Genomic DNA, 17,442 nt, shown 5'->3' on the forward strand with positions numbered 1-17,442 from the left:
TTCCATCTTGGCCACTGACCATGATATGATTTCTCTCAATCCTAGCAGAAACCAACCAAGCTCCATTCGACCTAACAGAAAGAGAATCAGAACTTGTCTCTGGCTTCAATGTTGAGTATGCAGCAGGCCCATTCTCCCTATTCTTCCTAGCAGAATATGCCAACATTATTATAATAAATATTTTTTACAACAATTCTATTCCTATGTACCAGAACTATACTCAATTTTATTATCAAAATCATCTTCCTATCCTTTTTTCCCTATGAATACAAGCATCCTATCCACGATTCCAATAGGACCAACTTATACATCTTCTATGAAAAACTTCCTACTACTAACACTAGCTCTTTGAATACGAAATATATCATTACTGATCATTATATCAAGCATCCCACTGAACATAATATGTCTGACAAAACAGTTACTTTGATGGAGTAAATTATAGAGGTTTAAATCCTCTTATTTCTAGTATTAAGGAATTGTACCTACTCCTAAGAATTCAAAAATTTCCATGCTACCATATTACACCATATTCTATAGTAAGGTCAGTTAAGTATGCTATCAGGCCCATACCCTGAAAATGTTGGCTTATATCCTTCCCATACTAATAAATCCCCTATTTTTATTATCATTTCACTATCATTTCAGGAACTACAGTTGTTATGATAAGCTCACATGGATTAATAATCTGAATTGGCTTTGAAATAAACATATTAGCTATTATTCTAGTTTTAATTAAAAAATTCAACCCACGAGTCAAAGAAGCATCCACTAAATATTTTTTGACACAAACCATCACATCTATACTTGTTAATCTAATATATTCTGGCCAATGAACAATTATAAAAGTGTTTAATCCAACAGCATCCTGTATCACAACAGCCCTTGTCATAAAACTTGGACTTTTCCCCATTCCACTTTTGAATGCCCGAAGCTCCACTAATATCTGTCCTAATTTTATTAACATTACAGAAACTTGTACCACTATCAATTTTATATTGAGTTTCATCATCCATTAATCTAAACACATTACTAATTAGAGCTATATTTTTTTAATCAATCATAGTAGGAGGATGAAGAAGTCTTAACCAAACCCCACTACAAAAAATCAGCCTACTCATCAATTGGTTACATAGGTTGAATAACAGCTGTTATAGTTTATAACCAACTATAATAATCCTAGACTTCTATAATAATAACACTCATTACATTATTTATATATAATTCATCCACCACAATGCTATCCCTCTCCTAATTTATTAAACACCCTTAATTGCTATAATTATTCTCACTATTATATTATCATTAGGAGGCCTCCCACCACTTTCAGGGTTTTTACCTAAATGAATGATTACTCAAGAAATAACAAAAAATAATATTTTACCAACATTAACAGCTATCATAGCACTACTCAATCTATATATGATTAATCTGCTCTACATCACTAACCACAACCCCGTCAATAAATAACATGAAATAAAATGACAATACAAAAACATGGAATGAATAATACTTTTACCACCACTAATCATAATATCAACAGTGTTTCTTCCCTTATCATCAATATTATCAGTACTGGATTAGGAATTTAGGTTAGCACAGACCAAGAGACTTCAAAGTCCTAAGCAAGTATTATTTACTGAATTCCTGAAAATAAGGATTGCAAGACTTTATCTTACATCAACTGGATGCAAATCACACTCTTTTATTAAACTAAATTCTTACTAGATTTGATGGGCTTTCATCCCACAGAATTTTATTTAACAGCTAAATACTCTAGTCAGTTGGTTTCAATCTCCTCTCTCCATTCAGGAGAGAAATAGGGGAGAAGCCAGGCAGAATTAAAGCTGCTTCTTTGAATTTGCAATTCAATATGTCATTCACCACAGGGCTTGGCAAAAAGAGGCCTCAACCTGTTTTTAGATTTACAGTCTAACGCTTGCTCAGCCATTTCACTATGTTCATAAACTGCTGATTATTCTCAACAAACCACAAAGTTATAGTCACTGAGCATCTGTTTTTTGGTGCCTGTGCCAGAATAGAAGTACTGTCTTAAGCCTTTTAATCATGCCAAACCAGGCCTGGAGCTTTACTAGGAGATGATCAAATCTACAATGTAGCTGTACCACCCATGCATTTGTAATGATTTCATAGTTATACCTAATTTCATAGTTATACCTACTATAATTGGAGGATTCAGAAACTGACTAGTTCCACTAATAACTGGAGCACCTGATATAGCATTTCTCCCAATAAATAAGTTTTTTACTTCTTCCACCACCATTTTTAGAACAGGCTAACAGGCTGAACAGTATATCTATGTTTAGCTGGCAATCTAGCCTACATGGGAGCTTCTGTTGACCTAACCATTTTTTCCCCTACATGTAGCAGGTGTATACTCAATTCTAGGTGCTATTAATTTTATTACCACAATTACTAGTATAAAAACTCCAGCTATATCTCATTACCAAACACCACTGTTTGTTTGATCCATCCTACTTCTGGCCATACTATTACTCCTGTCACTCCCAGTTCTAGCAGCCAGAATCACTTTATTGTTAATAACCACAATCTATTAATCTTTCTTTGATCCTGAAGGTGGAGGTGATCCAATTTTATATCAACATTTATTCTGATTTCTTTGGCCACCCAGATTTTTACATCCTTCTTTTACCTGGCTTCAGGATAATATCATATACCATCAAATATTATTTGGGAAAAAAAGAACCTTTGGGGTATATAGGAATAGTCTGAGCCATAATGTCTTCCCAGGCTTTCTCATATGAGCTCAACACATGTTCAGAGCAGGAATAGATGTTGATATGAGCATGTATTACATCAGCTACTCTAATTACTGCCATCCCCATAGGAGTAAAAGTATTTAGCTGATTAGCAACTAATGGAGGTGATAATAAAATGATCACCAGCCATATTATGAGCCTTAGGTTTTATTTTCTTATTTACAGTAGGAGGTTTAACGGAAATTGTCCTAGCTAATTCATCCTTAGACAGTGTTTTTCATGATACATGCTATGCAGCAGGACACTTTCACTACATCTTATCAACAGAAGCAGTATTCACCATTATAAGAGGCTTTGTCCACTGATTTTCGTTATTTTTAGGCTATAGACTCAACTCAACCTGAGCAAAGCTTCATTTTACAATTAAATTTGTAAGCATTAATATAAATCTCTTTCCACAACATTTTCTTGGCCTTTCAGGACTACCACGATGTTACTGTGAATATACAGATGCATACACAACATGAAATACCATCTCATCCATAGGTTCATTTCATTAACGGCAGTAATACCAGTAATTTTTATAATACGACAAGCTTTCACATCTAAACAAGAAGTATCAGTAGTGGAGTTAACAACTTCCAATCTTAAATGATTGCATGGATATTTCCCCCACCATATCATACATTTGAAGCACCTACTTACGTAAATTTAAGAAAGGAAGGAATCGAAACTTCTCCAGCTGGTTTCAAGCCAACTTCATAACCATTGTGTCTTTCTCAATAAGTGAGATACTAGTAAAAATTACATAACTTTGCCAAATTAAATTATGGGTTCAAACCTTTTACATCTCTATGCCATATCCATTCCAACTAAGCTGGCAAGATGCAACATTGTCTGTTATAGAAGAACTTTTACATTTTCATGATTATACACTTATAATTGCTTTCCCAGTTAGTTCTTTGGTTATTTACATCATTTCATCACCACTAACAACTAAACTAACTCACACAAGTACAATAGATGCACAAGAGGTAGAAACAGTTTGAACTATTCTAGCTGCTATTATTCTGATTTTAAGTGCTCTACCATCATTACAAATTCTTTATATAATAGTTGAAATTAATAATCCTTCCCTAACTGTAAAAACTTTAGGTGACCACAGTGATAATGAAGCTGTGAATACACAAAATATGAAGTTCTAAATTTTGATTCCTATATAATTCCTACAACGGATCTAAAACCAGGAGAACTACAACTGCTACAAATATATAATGGAGCAGTCTCACCTACAGCAATAACAGTCCAAATACTAATTTCACCCAAAAACATCCTACACTCATGAGCTATTTCCTCCGTAGGCCTCAAGACAGATGCTATTGCAGGGCACCTTAAACAACCCTAATTCTACATGACCAGGCTCATACTGTGGACAACATTCAGAAATTTGGGGGTTATGTCATAGCCTCATGCCTATTGACCTCGAATTAATTCCACTAAAATATTTCAAAAATGATCGACATCAAATTAAAAAATCATTAAGAAGCTAAATAGCATAAACCTTTTAAGTTAAAGACTGAGAATTTTAACCTTCCCTTAAGGATATTCCACAACTAGATACATTAACATGATTCATCACTATTATAATTATAGTACTATTTATTATATTTCAGTTAAAACTTTCAAAACATTCTTATCTTTCAACTCAATGGAAAACAAAACATCAAAACATTACACCCCTTGAGAAACAAAATGAACAAAGATTTATTCACCTCTTTCACTACCCAAACAATAACAGGATTACCTATTGTTATTCCAATAGTTTCCCAAGTGTTTTATTTCCCATACCTCACCAACTGATTAATAACTGCGTAATTTCTATCCAACAATGACGAATTCAACTTACATCAAAACAAATGATGGCCATCTGAAGCAGCACAACTTTCGCCATCGAGGCAGCTCTGCCACTGGGAAGAAAGCGCCGGGACCCTTCCAAATGAGGGTTCTTGTAAGCGCAGGGCTCCTCTAAGTGGGCAGGGCCTGGGATTCACTACATGATAAGCGTGAGTTTGGTGGGTCACTCTGCATTATCATGCAAGTAAAGGTGATCCCTAATACATCACTTATCAATATTTTATTTATTGGCTCAAAAAATCTACTAAGCCTTCTACCACATTCATTTACACCTGCTACACAGCTCTCAATCAATCTAGGAATCGCCATTCCCTTATGAGCAGGAACAGTAATTACCGGCTTCCCCCACAAAACAGAAGCAGCTTTATAGCCCATTTCCTGCCCCAAGGGACAACCATCCCACTCAGTCCTATATTAGTAACTATCTAAACCATTAGGCTGTTTATTCAACCAACAGCTTTAGCTGTATACCTAACAGCCAGCACTACTGCTGGCCACCTATTAATTCATTTAATTGGAGGAGCAAGACTTAATAAGTGTTAGCCCTACTACGGCTTTTATCACATTTATTATTTTGATCTTGTTTACTTTTCTTGAATTCTCAATAGCTTTAATTCAAGTTTATGTATTCAACTACTAGGAAGCCTTTACTTGCATGATAATACTTAATGACCCACCAAACTCATGCATATCATATAGTAAACTCCAGTCCCTGCAATTTCCAGGAGCCCCGCACTTAAAGGAACCCTCAGTTGGAAGAGTCCTGGAGCTTTTTCCCCGGTACAGAGCTGCCTTGATGGCAAAAGTTGAGTTGTTTCCTGCCACCACCCCCTTTCAAAGGACTTGACCCCATTCCCAGAGCCCCCTTTTCCTGAGGGACCCGTCAAGTCACCTCTTTCCCTCAGGACTTTGTCCTCCCTGGGCAAGGTTTCCCTCACTCTTTCTTACTCACCTCTAGCTGCGTCTTCAGTTCGTCTTCCTTCTCCTGGCTGGTCCTGAAATCTGTCTTCATCAACATGGAGACCTCGGGACTGTTTCTCTTTTGTTCTTTGTCATGAAAACAGCTGTGTGATCTTAGGGAAGCATTGCTTTCTCTGGGTCCCAGTTTCCTTGTGTGTAGGAAGAAAGGGCAGGTCAGATAGGACCAAGCTGTGTTCCAAAGGAGTCCAGCCCAAGATCTGTTTTACACATTGGGCCTTCCTGGTAGTCCATACTCAAGATTGAGCTTGAGTAAAGGGTTTGGGGCTGAAAAAAGACTTTCCACTCCTGAGCTCCAGGGCCCCTCCTGCCCCTCCGCCCTGTGAGGCAGCAGCAGAGTTGGGAATAGGAGTCCTCCGGAGCCTCTGCTCCTTTCTGTTCATGGTCTGCATGACTGGTGCCCTCTGTTTCTTTCCTGACACGGGTTCAAATTGTCAGCAGACAGGACTGAGGCCCAAGCCTGGATCTACCTGGCCCACCTTTCAAAGTCTCTGGACCAGTGAGGGTTTCTCTGCTGGGTGGGCTCCTGCCACCCCTCCCACGCCAGCAAGCGTTCTTCTCTTCCACGGCCTCAGGGTAGAGGCCGACAAGGAAAGTGATCATCTTCCCCCACTTTACAGACGAGGAAAGTAAGGCACAGAAAGATTAAACAAATTCCCTGGCTCCTGCTCAGCGCCAGGATGAGACCTGGGTCTTCTGGGGCCCATCCATGTTCCTTTTATTAGCTCCAAAGAGAAACAAGTTTTACAAGTTTGGTTGATGTTCCCCAGCTGGTATCCCACCTAAGGGTTTTCACATGGGAAAAGACAATGGCTACTAAATTGAAAAGGCCAGAAAGATCTAAGCAGTTTAAGAGACAGCTGAGGCAAGCAGGCCCCACTGGATAAGTATCTACCAGCGGGGGTGGAGAGATAACGTCTGAAATGAAATTTATCTGTTTGCATAAAAGACACAGAAATGGCTCCTTCTGCAGGCCAGGGCCAAGAAGAGGGGTGTTTTCCACCCCGTCACCTTCAGTGTGTGCTACTCCCGGCTGAGCATGAGTTTCAGCGTCCCTAAGCCCACCTCCCCCTAAACTCAAACACCCCAGAGCAGCCTCCACGAGTCCCAGAGACATCCTCATGGAATGGCACCTGGAGATGCCGTGAGGCCTCTGCTGCCTCATTTTTAAGTCCCTGCCAGGAAAGGGAGTCCACTGCCTCCCTCAGTGACTCCTTCCGTGGCCCTTGTTTGACCTGCTAAGTCCGCTAAGGTCCGTGTGGGAGAGAGACGGCAGGCGGCTTTCTGTCAGCCTAGCTCTCCCTTTCCTCCGTTCATTCTTACGCATCCTCCTCCCACAAGGGAGGAGAAAGACACACAAGACACATTGGTCTGGTCTTCAAGAACTCAAGTCAGGTGCAGGGGAGTGGGGTGGACAGGATTCTATACTACAGCGTGGCATTTGTCATTTCACTTTATATGGTCGGGTTTTATGTCTTTTGTAAACCAGCTTAAATCTTTGTTGAACTATATAGTGTGAATAAATCAGTTAAACTCTAAGTATGTGTGTGTGTGTGTGTGTGTGTGTGTGTGTGTGTGGCGGACGGGAGGTTGGTTCCGCAGCGCCTCTCTTCCAAGTGTCATCACTGGTCTCTGCTGCCAGCTGCCCCCTCCACTTTCAATCTGTCTTACAAGCTATCACCTGCTAATGCACTGTTTATAAACTTTCAATCGTTCTCCTTTGCCTATAGAATTGAGTAAAAAAATCACATCTGGCAGGGAAGGATTTCCAAAGTATCATCCCTCTGACTTTTTCCAAGCAAATTTCTCTCACATTTCCCCTGATCTCGTGCAATACTTTAGCCTAAACCAATCTGGTCATTGACTCCAAAGCGCTCTTCAAACCCCTGACCTTTGTCCATCACGGTCTCTTGCTCCACCTGTGATGCCCGCCTCTCTCTCTCTCCCTCTCCCTCTCTCTCTCTCCCCCCCTCCATCGCCAACATTCAAAACCCTACCCACCCAAGGAGATGCCTACTTTACAACAAATGCTGCTCTCTTCTTCCTTTCAAAACTGTCCCCAGACGGTGATGACAATGAGAAACAGAAATGCAAATTACCCCCTTGACAAAGCTAGAGGACACGTATAACTCAAAATCACAAAACATAATAAAGAGCTATCAGTGCAATTACAGCCAAACAGAGAATGAGAATATCCTGGAGAGTCCTGCCGCTGAAGTGAGGGAAGGCTAGCTCCTCCCCCATCACCTCATTAGCAGGTGAAAGCAAATATCTCAAGTGGGAAGGGTGCCTTTGGGATTGTAAGTGCAACTCCCAAATAAAATTGATCATACGTGGTTCTCCAAAAGCAGGTGACGACCATTCGGAGGACAAAACTAAAGAACTATTTAGCAATGAGAACAAGCAAGTGCCTTGGCAGCAGGAGTTTCTCTGACCTGATTTGTCTCCAAGAATATGCGGGGAAGAAGGGTCAAATGTGGAATCACATGTACAAGCCGTATTTGCACAGAAGGCTCCATCTGAGCTCTATAGTTGCAATCTTGGTTGGTTTGGGGGGAGTAAAGTATAAAAGAATGAACTCACACTCCTCACATCACGTCATAGGAGAATACTTGTTACAGTCTGGAGTGCAGGCCTGTCCTCTCTCCATACATAACTCCTAAAAATATCTTGCCCATGAAACACTCCCCTTATCCAAATGAGAGTAATGATTTAAAATGTCTATGTTGGGACTTCCCTGGTGGCACAGTGGTTAAGAATCCACCTGCCAATGCAGGGGACACGGGTTCGAGCCCTGGTCCAGGAAGATCCCACATGCCGTGGAGCAACTAAGCCCGTGTGCCACAAGTACTGAGCCTGCGCTCTACAGCCCTCAAGCCACAACTACTGAGCCCACGTGCCACAACTACTGAAGCCCATGCGCCTAGAGCCTGTGCTCCACAACAAGAGAAGCTACCGCAATCAGAGCTCGCGCACCGCAAGGAAGAGTAGCCCCTGCTCACCGCAAGTAGAGAAAGCCTGCGTGCAGCAATGAAGACCCAACGCAGTCAAAAATAAATAAATTAATTAAAAAAAATAAAAATAGACAAAATGTCTCTGTAGTGATAGTTAAACAAAAAGGAGAGAGAACAAAATATTGAGAAGCATGACAGGAAAAACAAATAGCAGGTGAAGTATAGTCACCTGAAATAGGTTTCCATGAAACACATTTGAGAAACATGAAAAATGAGACCAAATATAAAATTATGAATTTAAAAATTTGATGAAGCTATGACCTCCATAAAACAAGAGCAAAATGAAGACAAGCAGGAGCTCATGGTAATGCTAAGAAAGCAGGAAATGAAAGATGAACTGTCGCAGCTAAGGAGAGCAGTGGAGGAACGCGGAAGCCCGGCAACGAGGGACCAGTAAGAAGGAATTATTATTTACGTCACAAGCCATTCATGTAAATTCATATCTAGACTCAGCCTCATGAATTCCCAGGATTCTTGATCTGCTCTGCTTGGGTCCAGGACTGGCTGGCCTGTCTTCTGTCTTCCATCCTCAGAGGCTTTTTATCCAGTTTCCTTAGAACCACCAGATCTGGTTGGCTGACTGCTGGCCTAGCTCCTCCTCCATTGTCAGCTTTGACACAGGGGATCTCCTGCTTCTCTTTCATTTCCATCTCATCTCGTCTCATTCTTCATTCAGCAAATATTCATTGAGCACCTACCATGGTTCTACCCTGGGAATATGGTGGGAAGCAATTCGGACACATCCCTGCTCTCACGGTACTAATAGTCTAATAAGGCACACATATCTTTAAAACAAAACAAATACATGTAGAATTGAGTTGTGAAGGGGGGCACTGGTAAAGTAAAACTTTTTTTTTTTTTTTAAAGAGAAAAGCTGCTATTTAAGTGACCGGTGCCACTCAGTTTAAGAGGAGGAAGCACACCACATAGGACAGATATTCTTCGTTCTGGAAGAATCTGCCAAGGAGCCTCTCTCAGGTATGAACTGGAAGGCCAGAAGGCCCCCTCTGCTGGGAGAAGGTGTCCCAGGAACTTGGCTGTGTTGTAAAGTCCCCTCCACCTGATTTTTGGAGCGCAGAGCTCTGAGCGCTCCAGGAAGAGGGTGAACAAAGGACAAGTAGGCCAAGGAGACATCTTCACCACCACCAAAGAGAGCCCTGCCTAGGGTCACCGTGAAGTCATTTTTAAAACTATGTACCCCCTTGCTCTTTTAAAGTTGGCATGTAAAATTTTCATCATAAATTTAAATAGACAGGATTTCTACTTATGTCATGTTGTAAATTATTGACATTTAAACATAGAAATATACCTCATTTTTAAAGATGCCTAAGAGGATACACATATCAATGGTTTGACACTCACTGGTAAATGTCTGTGATTTATTTTAAAATTCTGCAGTTAAGTGTGATACTGTGTGTGTGCTACTCAGGTTAAACTCCAACAGGTCAGCTAGGATACCAGAAAGCTAAGATCAGAAAGGCCACAGGCCAGGACGCTTCCACAAGTGTATCTGCATCCTCATCTCAATCCACACCTGGACTCAGCTAATTAGCATAAAGGTCCGAAGTGTGGTTTTATTGGTGAAAGTAGTGGCCTGTTAACTGGCACAATGAATGTTGATGATGGGCTTTTTCTTTGGGGAATTAGAGGTATGCAGGACTGTGGGTGGCTATGGTTTTAGAGGTACCCCTTACCCTAGAGTGAACCCAGGCAAGGTCGATGTGCGCAGAGGGAAGGCACCAGAGGCTCATCCCCTGACAAGTCAGCCAGCGGCCGATGGACGAGGATGGCCGATGGCCTGATGCTTATTGAGCACAGAAAATCCTGGCTCTGGGGTGCCACCTCCAGAGGTCAGTGTCCTCACGCTCATGGGTGGGCAGCTGCATAAGCTGCTTTGTGCCCGATTGTTAACAGTGTTTAATAAGCGTCTGTATGTCTCATAGAAGTCGATCCGAGATGTTTGAGACCTTTGCTTTCACCTGTTAGTGGGATTGTGAGGGAGTAGCTAGCCTTCGGGTACCTCAGACATCTTTGGTAGCTAAACCTGAGAGGCGTATATGATTAAGTTGGTTTAGCTTATTAGTTCACGACATGATCATAATCGCTTAGTAAAAATTATCCAGCTTTTCTTTTCTTAAATTTAATTTTAATTTTTTTTTTTTTTTTGGCCCTGTTGGGTCTGCATTGCTGCGTGCGGGCTTTCTCTAGTTGCGGTGAGCGGGGGCTACTCTTCTTTGCAGTGCACAGGCTTCTCATTGCGGTGGCTTCTCTCGTTGCAGAGCATGGGCTCTAGGCACACGGGCTTCAGTAGTTGCAGCACGTGGGCTCAGTTGTTGTGGCGCACGGGCTTAATTGCTCCGTGGCATGTGGGATCTTCCCGGACCAGGGATTGAACCCATGTCCCCTGCCTTGGCAGGCGGATTCTTTAACCACTGCACCACCACGGAAGTCCCAGTTTTTCTTTAATAGTAATACATTTTACATGCTTTTTGTTATTGTAAACTTTTATTTCCATATACTTCCTCCCCACAGAATTTTATCCTAATGTAATATTTTTATACAAGAGCATTTCTTATTAATCACCGTACTATATTTCTTTGAAATAAATATATCTTGCTTTGCAAAAATACACACCATATGTATATATTTTTCCACATCACAAAATATTCTCATTTCAAACATTTTTTCAACCATTTAAAGTGTAAAAATCATTCTTAGTGCTGTAGGCACTAGAAAAACAGCAAACGCAGAAAGAGGCTTTCTCTGAACTCCCCTTTAATGACCTTTAATTGGAGACTTAAAGAATGAATGGGAGTTTGTTAGCTTGCCCTTGAATGACTCTAAACTGACATTGAAAAACAGCCATTTTACCTCCCGTGCACAGCGAGGAAGGATGCTGTGGCAGGTCTTCAGGCTCATCCATGAGATGGGAGAAGCTTGATGCGTCAAGCCCAGCTCAACCACTTCCTGGCAAGGCAGGAGCTGCCCCCCTCTTTGTGAGTCTGTAAAATGGGGCACGGCAATACCTACCTCATCGGGTTATCATGAAAGGCAAGTGAGTAAGACGTGGACATCACTGAAAACACAGAGCAGGTTTTTATGGAGGGGTTCGCTGTTATCACTATTCAGGAGGAAATATTTCTCCCCGAATTGCATCCAAGCACAAATTACAGTAGGTCTTGCTGTATTCATTTAATCCTTTCAATAACCCTGTGAGGTAGGTTAACAAGAAAAAACCCCAAAGAGCAGTTTTCTTTTCCTTCTTTTGGAATCAACACTGCCTCAAGCCCTAGCTTTACCTGCATTCTGTGGCTGTGACTGACAAGGGACCGGGGCACTCAGGAGGTAGCTTCCTGCCGAACCACCTTTAATTTTTTAGATGCCCGGCTCTCAGGTGTCCAAATTCTTATTGCTTCACTTTCTGGGCCAGCAGTGGCTGCAGGAGAAGCCAGGGCTCAGGTGTGTGACTGTGAGGAGATGACCAATGCCACCCAGGGAGGCTGCACCCTGCCTGCTGGACCCTCAGTGGTCAGATGGCCCACTCCCAGGGGTCTGGGTTGGGCCATTTGGAGAGCCATCTCTAAGTGTCTCAGACAAGTTTCCAGATCTCATCCTAAAATGGGTAAATGACTTGAATGCATAACATCGAAAGGCTCCCAGCCCGCCCTGCACATTAGCAACGAGCTGTTTGAACGAGGCAGGAAATACACTTAACCTTTTCTTTCACTCTTCTTTTTCTCATTTATTTTCATATTTATTCCATCTGGCTATATTTTCGAAACACTGTAAACTGATTTGAATCCTTTTTGGAATCATAAATGGCAGCCAGGAAGTGGAGGGCAGAACCAAGGGCACAGTGATGGGGCTGAGACACGCAGATGGACCTGGGAGAGGTTAGGCAGTTAGAACCCCAAACTCCGGCCACTGGCTGGCTGGGGGAGCACCTGGCAGGGTCCCCATATCCCTCCAGGGACACCAGCAGCAACGACGCCTTCCAGAAGCTTGGGTGGCTGCAGACAGTCGTGAAGCAGAGGCAGAACGACAGGGCAGATAACACAGGGTGACCACCTGGACGGCTAGTTTTTGAGATCACGTGACACACACCCGCGAGATGCTGAGAAATAACTAGGAGACGTGCTTCAGGAAGAAGTGAGCTGAGCTGGCAGTGACTCAAACCATTGCAAACTGAGCATTCGAAGTCAACACAACTCCCTTTGCTCTCACTGGGCATGCTGACCTCCCTCCTCTTCTATCTCTATACCTTCTCTGTGGATTCATCATCAGATCAACCTTCCTGAAGGTTATGGGGGAGGAGCCGCAGATGGGAGATGAGGTGACTAGCCGGAATACGTCCACTGATGGCCCGCCACGTGCCAGAAACTTACTCCTCCAGGCATCCTTTGAGGCAGGTCGGTTTATTTCCTTATCACAGACGAGGACACTAAGGTCACACAAAAGTTGTTTACTTGCCTGAGGTCACACAGAAGTTGTTTACTTGCCTGAGGTCACACAGCTAGTAAATGGCAAAGCCAAGGTCTAAACTGAGGTCCGACTCATCCCCTTGTTATAAATGCCGGGAGGAATGACTCATTCTTTGGGACCCAGTCAGCTGTAGGTGTTTGATGGAGCCAACAGTAGATGCCAGGAGACAGGAGACCACTACATTTCCACAGACTTCTTACTGTCAACACACTGGTCTCCTCTAGTCTGCTGCCCAGATGCTGCCACCTCTGTTGAAGGGGTCTCCCTCCCTCAACAGTGTGGAGGCCTCCGCTGATAACACCAAGTGGCAAATCCTCGCTTTCATTCTGTCTCAGACAACTCCTTATGCTCCACACCCTTGGCTCTGACTAGCCACACTCCAGCTGAGCTGTTATCAGCCACACAAAATCAACAGCACCAATCCAGGCAATAAAATGACTGCAAAAAATTCATCTTTGCACTTGAGGTCAGCTAAGGGGCCAAATTGAAACTCTCAACTCAAGCTTGCTAAATCAGTCAATCCCACCCCAGACATAGCTCTCAGGCCCCAGGTCTACATCTAACATCAGAGTGGGGCAGAAGAAAATGCCCCAAGAACCTCGGCCTCCCCTGACTGCAGCACTCTCTGCAGGGTTAGGCAGCTGGAGGGGGCCCAGCTCGGTTCAAAGGCGTCACTGGGAGTCCTGGGAATATTAGCTGAAACATGGATCCAAGACCAAGCACTCGAGAGCAAGTTCCTGTACACCAGCCCCAGGGGAGGCTCAAGAAATGTCAGGAATTGGAAGAGAGGAATGCATGCCTCTGGGTGCCAAGGTTAATTGGGGGCAGAACCAGAGAACAACCAAAAGAGAAACGAGAAACCAGAAGCTGGCAGACTCAACTGATGAATTGTCCTTCTGCAATCTTGTGAATCCTGAAAAATGGCCATACTGAATCCTAGAACCCTGAGCCAATCACTTGTCCTGAGCTGCTTCTCCAGGTTGGCAGTGCCCTGGGGAGTGTCAGGCATCAGTCTGCCCCTGCTTTATGCCTGCTTGGAGCCCTCAGTAGCCACATATGCATGTGTAAACTCTTCCAGAGGATGGGCCCAGCCCTCTTGATTTTATAATAAACATCACTGGCAGACCACAGGAAATTGTTCCTTCCAGATTTCCTGAACTCCAGGCCTATATATTCCATTGCCTACTCAACTTCTCCACTCAGGTGTCTAATGGACATCTCAAAGTTAACATGTCCCAAACCGAACTGTGACGCTTCCCCCTCAAACTTGTCCTGCCTTTAGTCTCGGTCAATGCCAGAACCATGTTTCCAGTTCTTCAGGTCAAAAACCTTGGAGTCAAAACCCACGTTCAGTCCATGGAAAACCCCGTTGACTCTATCTTCGAGATGTATTATATGAGATATATACAGAATCCAATTGTGTTTATCACCTCCAAACACAAGCCAAGGTCATCTCTTTCCCAGGTTATTTATAATAGCCTCCTAAATGGTCTCTTCATCTCTACTTCCTCCTCCTCTGGCTATGCTCACCCAGAAGCCTCTGTTTTCTTTTTTAAAATAAGTCAGATCACATCACATTCAGCTAAAAAACCCTCCAAAGGCTTCTCATCTTACTCAAAGTACTTACAACAGGGAACTCCCTGACAGTCCAGTGGTTAGGACTCCGCACTTTCACTGCTGAGGGCCCAGGTTCAATCCCTGGTTGGGGAACTAAGATCCTGTAAGTGGCGCGGCACAGCCAGGAAAAAAAAAAAAAAAAAAAAAGGACTCACAGTAGCCCACCAAGCCCTACTGACCTCCTCCTATTCCACTCTCCCTTGCTTACCTACTCCAGCAACCCTGGCTTCTTGTTCTTCCTTGAATATGCTATGCCTGCTCCTGTCTCAGGGCCTTTGCACTTGCTGTTTTCTCTGCCTGAAGTGCTCTTCCCTTCTTCCCCCAAATATCACCACAGTTCTCTGTGACAGTTCTAAAATATGTTCACAAATTCTTTGATACTCTCCCCTTGAAGACGTGGAGCCTAATCCCTCTCTCCCTGACTTAGTGACTCAATTCTAAGGACTAGAATAAAGCAGAAGCAATGGTGTGGGACTTCAGAGACTGTCATAAAAAGCACTACAGCTTCCTCCTCATTTGTTCTCTCTTGGATTACTCACCCTAGAGGAAGCCAGCTGCCATGTCATGAGAACACTCAAGCGGCTCTGTGGAGAGGTTCACATAGTGAAAAACTGAGGCCTCCTGCCAACAGCCATGGGAGAGAGCCACCTTGGAAACAGGTCCTCCAGCCCCAGTCAGGCCTTCAGACGATGCAGCCCCAGCAAACTGCTTGACTGCAGCCTCATGAGAGATCCCAAGCCAGAACCACCCCACTAAGTTGTTCCCAGACTCCTGACCCTCAGAAACTGTGAGAGAATAAATCTTTGTTGTTTAAAGCTCTACATTTTGGGGGCTTCCCTGGTGGCGCAGTGGTTAAGAATCTGCCTGCCAATGCAGGGGACATGGGTTCAAACCCTGGTCCGGGAAGATCCCACATGCTGCGGAGCAACTAAGCCCGTGAGCCACAACTACCAAGCCTGTGTTCTAGAGCCCGCGAGCCACAACTACTGAGCTTGCACGCCACAACTACTGAAGCCCGCGCACCTAGAGCCCGTGCTCCACAACAAGAGAAGCCACCACAGTGAGAAGCCCGCGCACCGCAACGAAGAGTAGCCCCCGATCGCTGCAACTAGAGAAAGCCCATGCACAGCAACGAAGACCCAATGCAGCCAAAAATAAATAAATAAAATAAATAAATTTTAAAAAAAGCTCTACATTTTGGGATAATTTCTTATGCAATGATTGATAGTCAATATGCTTGCTTTCTCATTCCTCTCAAGCTTTTGCTGCATTCCTCAGCTTTACCCTCCATATTCACTTCCTGAATTCAAGATTCATCCATTTTTTAAGCTTGTTCTGATGCTATTTTTCTAAGGACTCGGCCTGGGCTGATCTTTTTTCACTATCACATGGGCTGGAAAAGGCCTCCAGGTTTTAGATAGTGACAAGGTCATTCAGTCTCTTTCTTAAGAACAGGTCTGCTACAAAGACAAGCACCTTGAATGCTGGTGGGTATGTCTTTCATACATGACCGATGATTGGTTTCCAAGGAGTTTAATTTAGTCAAACAGGCTCCAAAAGACACAAACAGTCCAAGTGGCAGACATCCCAAGTGGAGGCTAATCTGATTGTCCTTGGTGCCAGTACATTCAAATCTGTCATGTGTGGCCAGCCTGCAGTCATGTGGCACCAGAGGGGCAGCTGTATCAACAGGGCCCTTGCAGGTCCGCACACGACGTGGCCAGAGACTGAGTTTCAAATAGGGGAGAAGGAATGAATGATTAGGGAAAGGAAAAGGAAACCCCCTTGTACAGAAAGGAATTGCTAGCAGACCTGTGTAGGGAGGCAAATCCTATAGTCAGGGCTGCGTTCCTAGAAAGCTGCGTGCCCGCTGCTGTTGTGTGATCGCCACTGCTGGTTATTTGCTCGTTAGCTGGGCGTGCTCTGAGGCCCTTCCAACAGGTGGTATAACCTGACACTTTGACCAGGATAGCTCCACCCGGACACAGATTGCCGCAATGTCCTTGGGATAGCGTCTGTTCTGTTGTAGGGATAAAAATGCCGCATGATAAAAAGACATTTTCTGAGTTTGTGGCATTGTGTGTCCTTTGGGTGACAGACGTACCCAGGAGGGACAGTCAGCCTGGTTCAGGCCCTTGCTCCACATTAACCATCTGTGGAGGTCGCTTTACATCTTTGGGCTGTGGTTTCCTCAGCTGAAAAATGACCTTTTTAGCTCCCCTATTGCCTTCTGCCTGCAACCTTCTCTGAGTTGCTGGAGACACACAGCAAAGAACCACAGGCTGTATGTAGGTAAAGCAGGCAACACAGAACCTGGCCCAGAGCAAGGGGTGTTGATATTCAAGATAGTAATAATCTTTGGCCACTGGGTCAAGTGGCCCAGCAAATCCCTCCCACTAGACCCTGCCCAGTCTGCTTCCCTTATGAAGCCCTGTCTTACCCACCCAGCCCGCCAACCTGCAGAACCCAGGTGGCCACCATTCCCTGTTTGCCTCCCTCTGAGCCCTTCTTTGAGTCTCCTTCTCCCTTCTGTAATCAGCTAAGCCAACTCATTCTTTACTGCAGTGAAAAACAACTGGGAACAACTTGCTGTATCAGGTATGCAAGGTGTTCGCACTTCCAAAAAGTTAAGGCAGTTGGCGTTAACTCATGACTGGGCTGATTTCAGGCAAAGTGGATAGGACTCCAGGGAGAAG

At 43.7% G+C, this 17,442-nt stretch overlaps 2 pseudogenes; both read left to right on the plus strand.

Moving 5' to 3' along the window:
• Nucleotides 1–3,595: 3,595 nt before the first annotated feature.
• On the plus strand, nucleotides 3,596–4,237 carry LOC133090524 (cytochrome c oxidase subunit 2-like; annotated as a pseudogene).
• Nucleotides 4,238–4,493: 256 nt separating this feature from the next.
• Nucleotides 4,494–5,324, plus strand: LOC133090835 (ATP synthase subunit a-like; annotated as a pseudogene).
• Nucleotides 5,325–17,442: the final 12,118 nt, after the last annotated feature.

This window comes from Eubalaena glacialis, chromosome 4 (genome assembly GCF_028564815.1).
Source record: "Eubalaena glacialis isolate mEubGla1 chromosome 4, mEubGla1.1.hap2.+ XY, whole genome shotgun sequence".
Taxonomy (NCBI): domain Eukaryota; kingdom Metazoa; phylum Chordata; class Mammalia; order Artiodactyla; family Balaenidae; genus Eubalaena; species Eubalaena glacialis.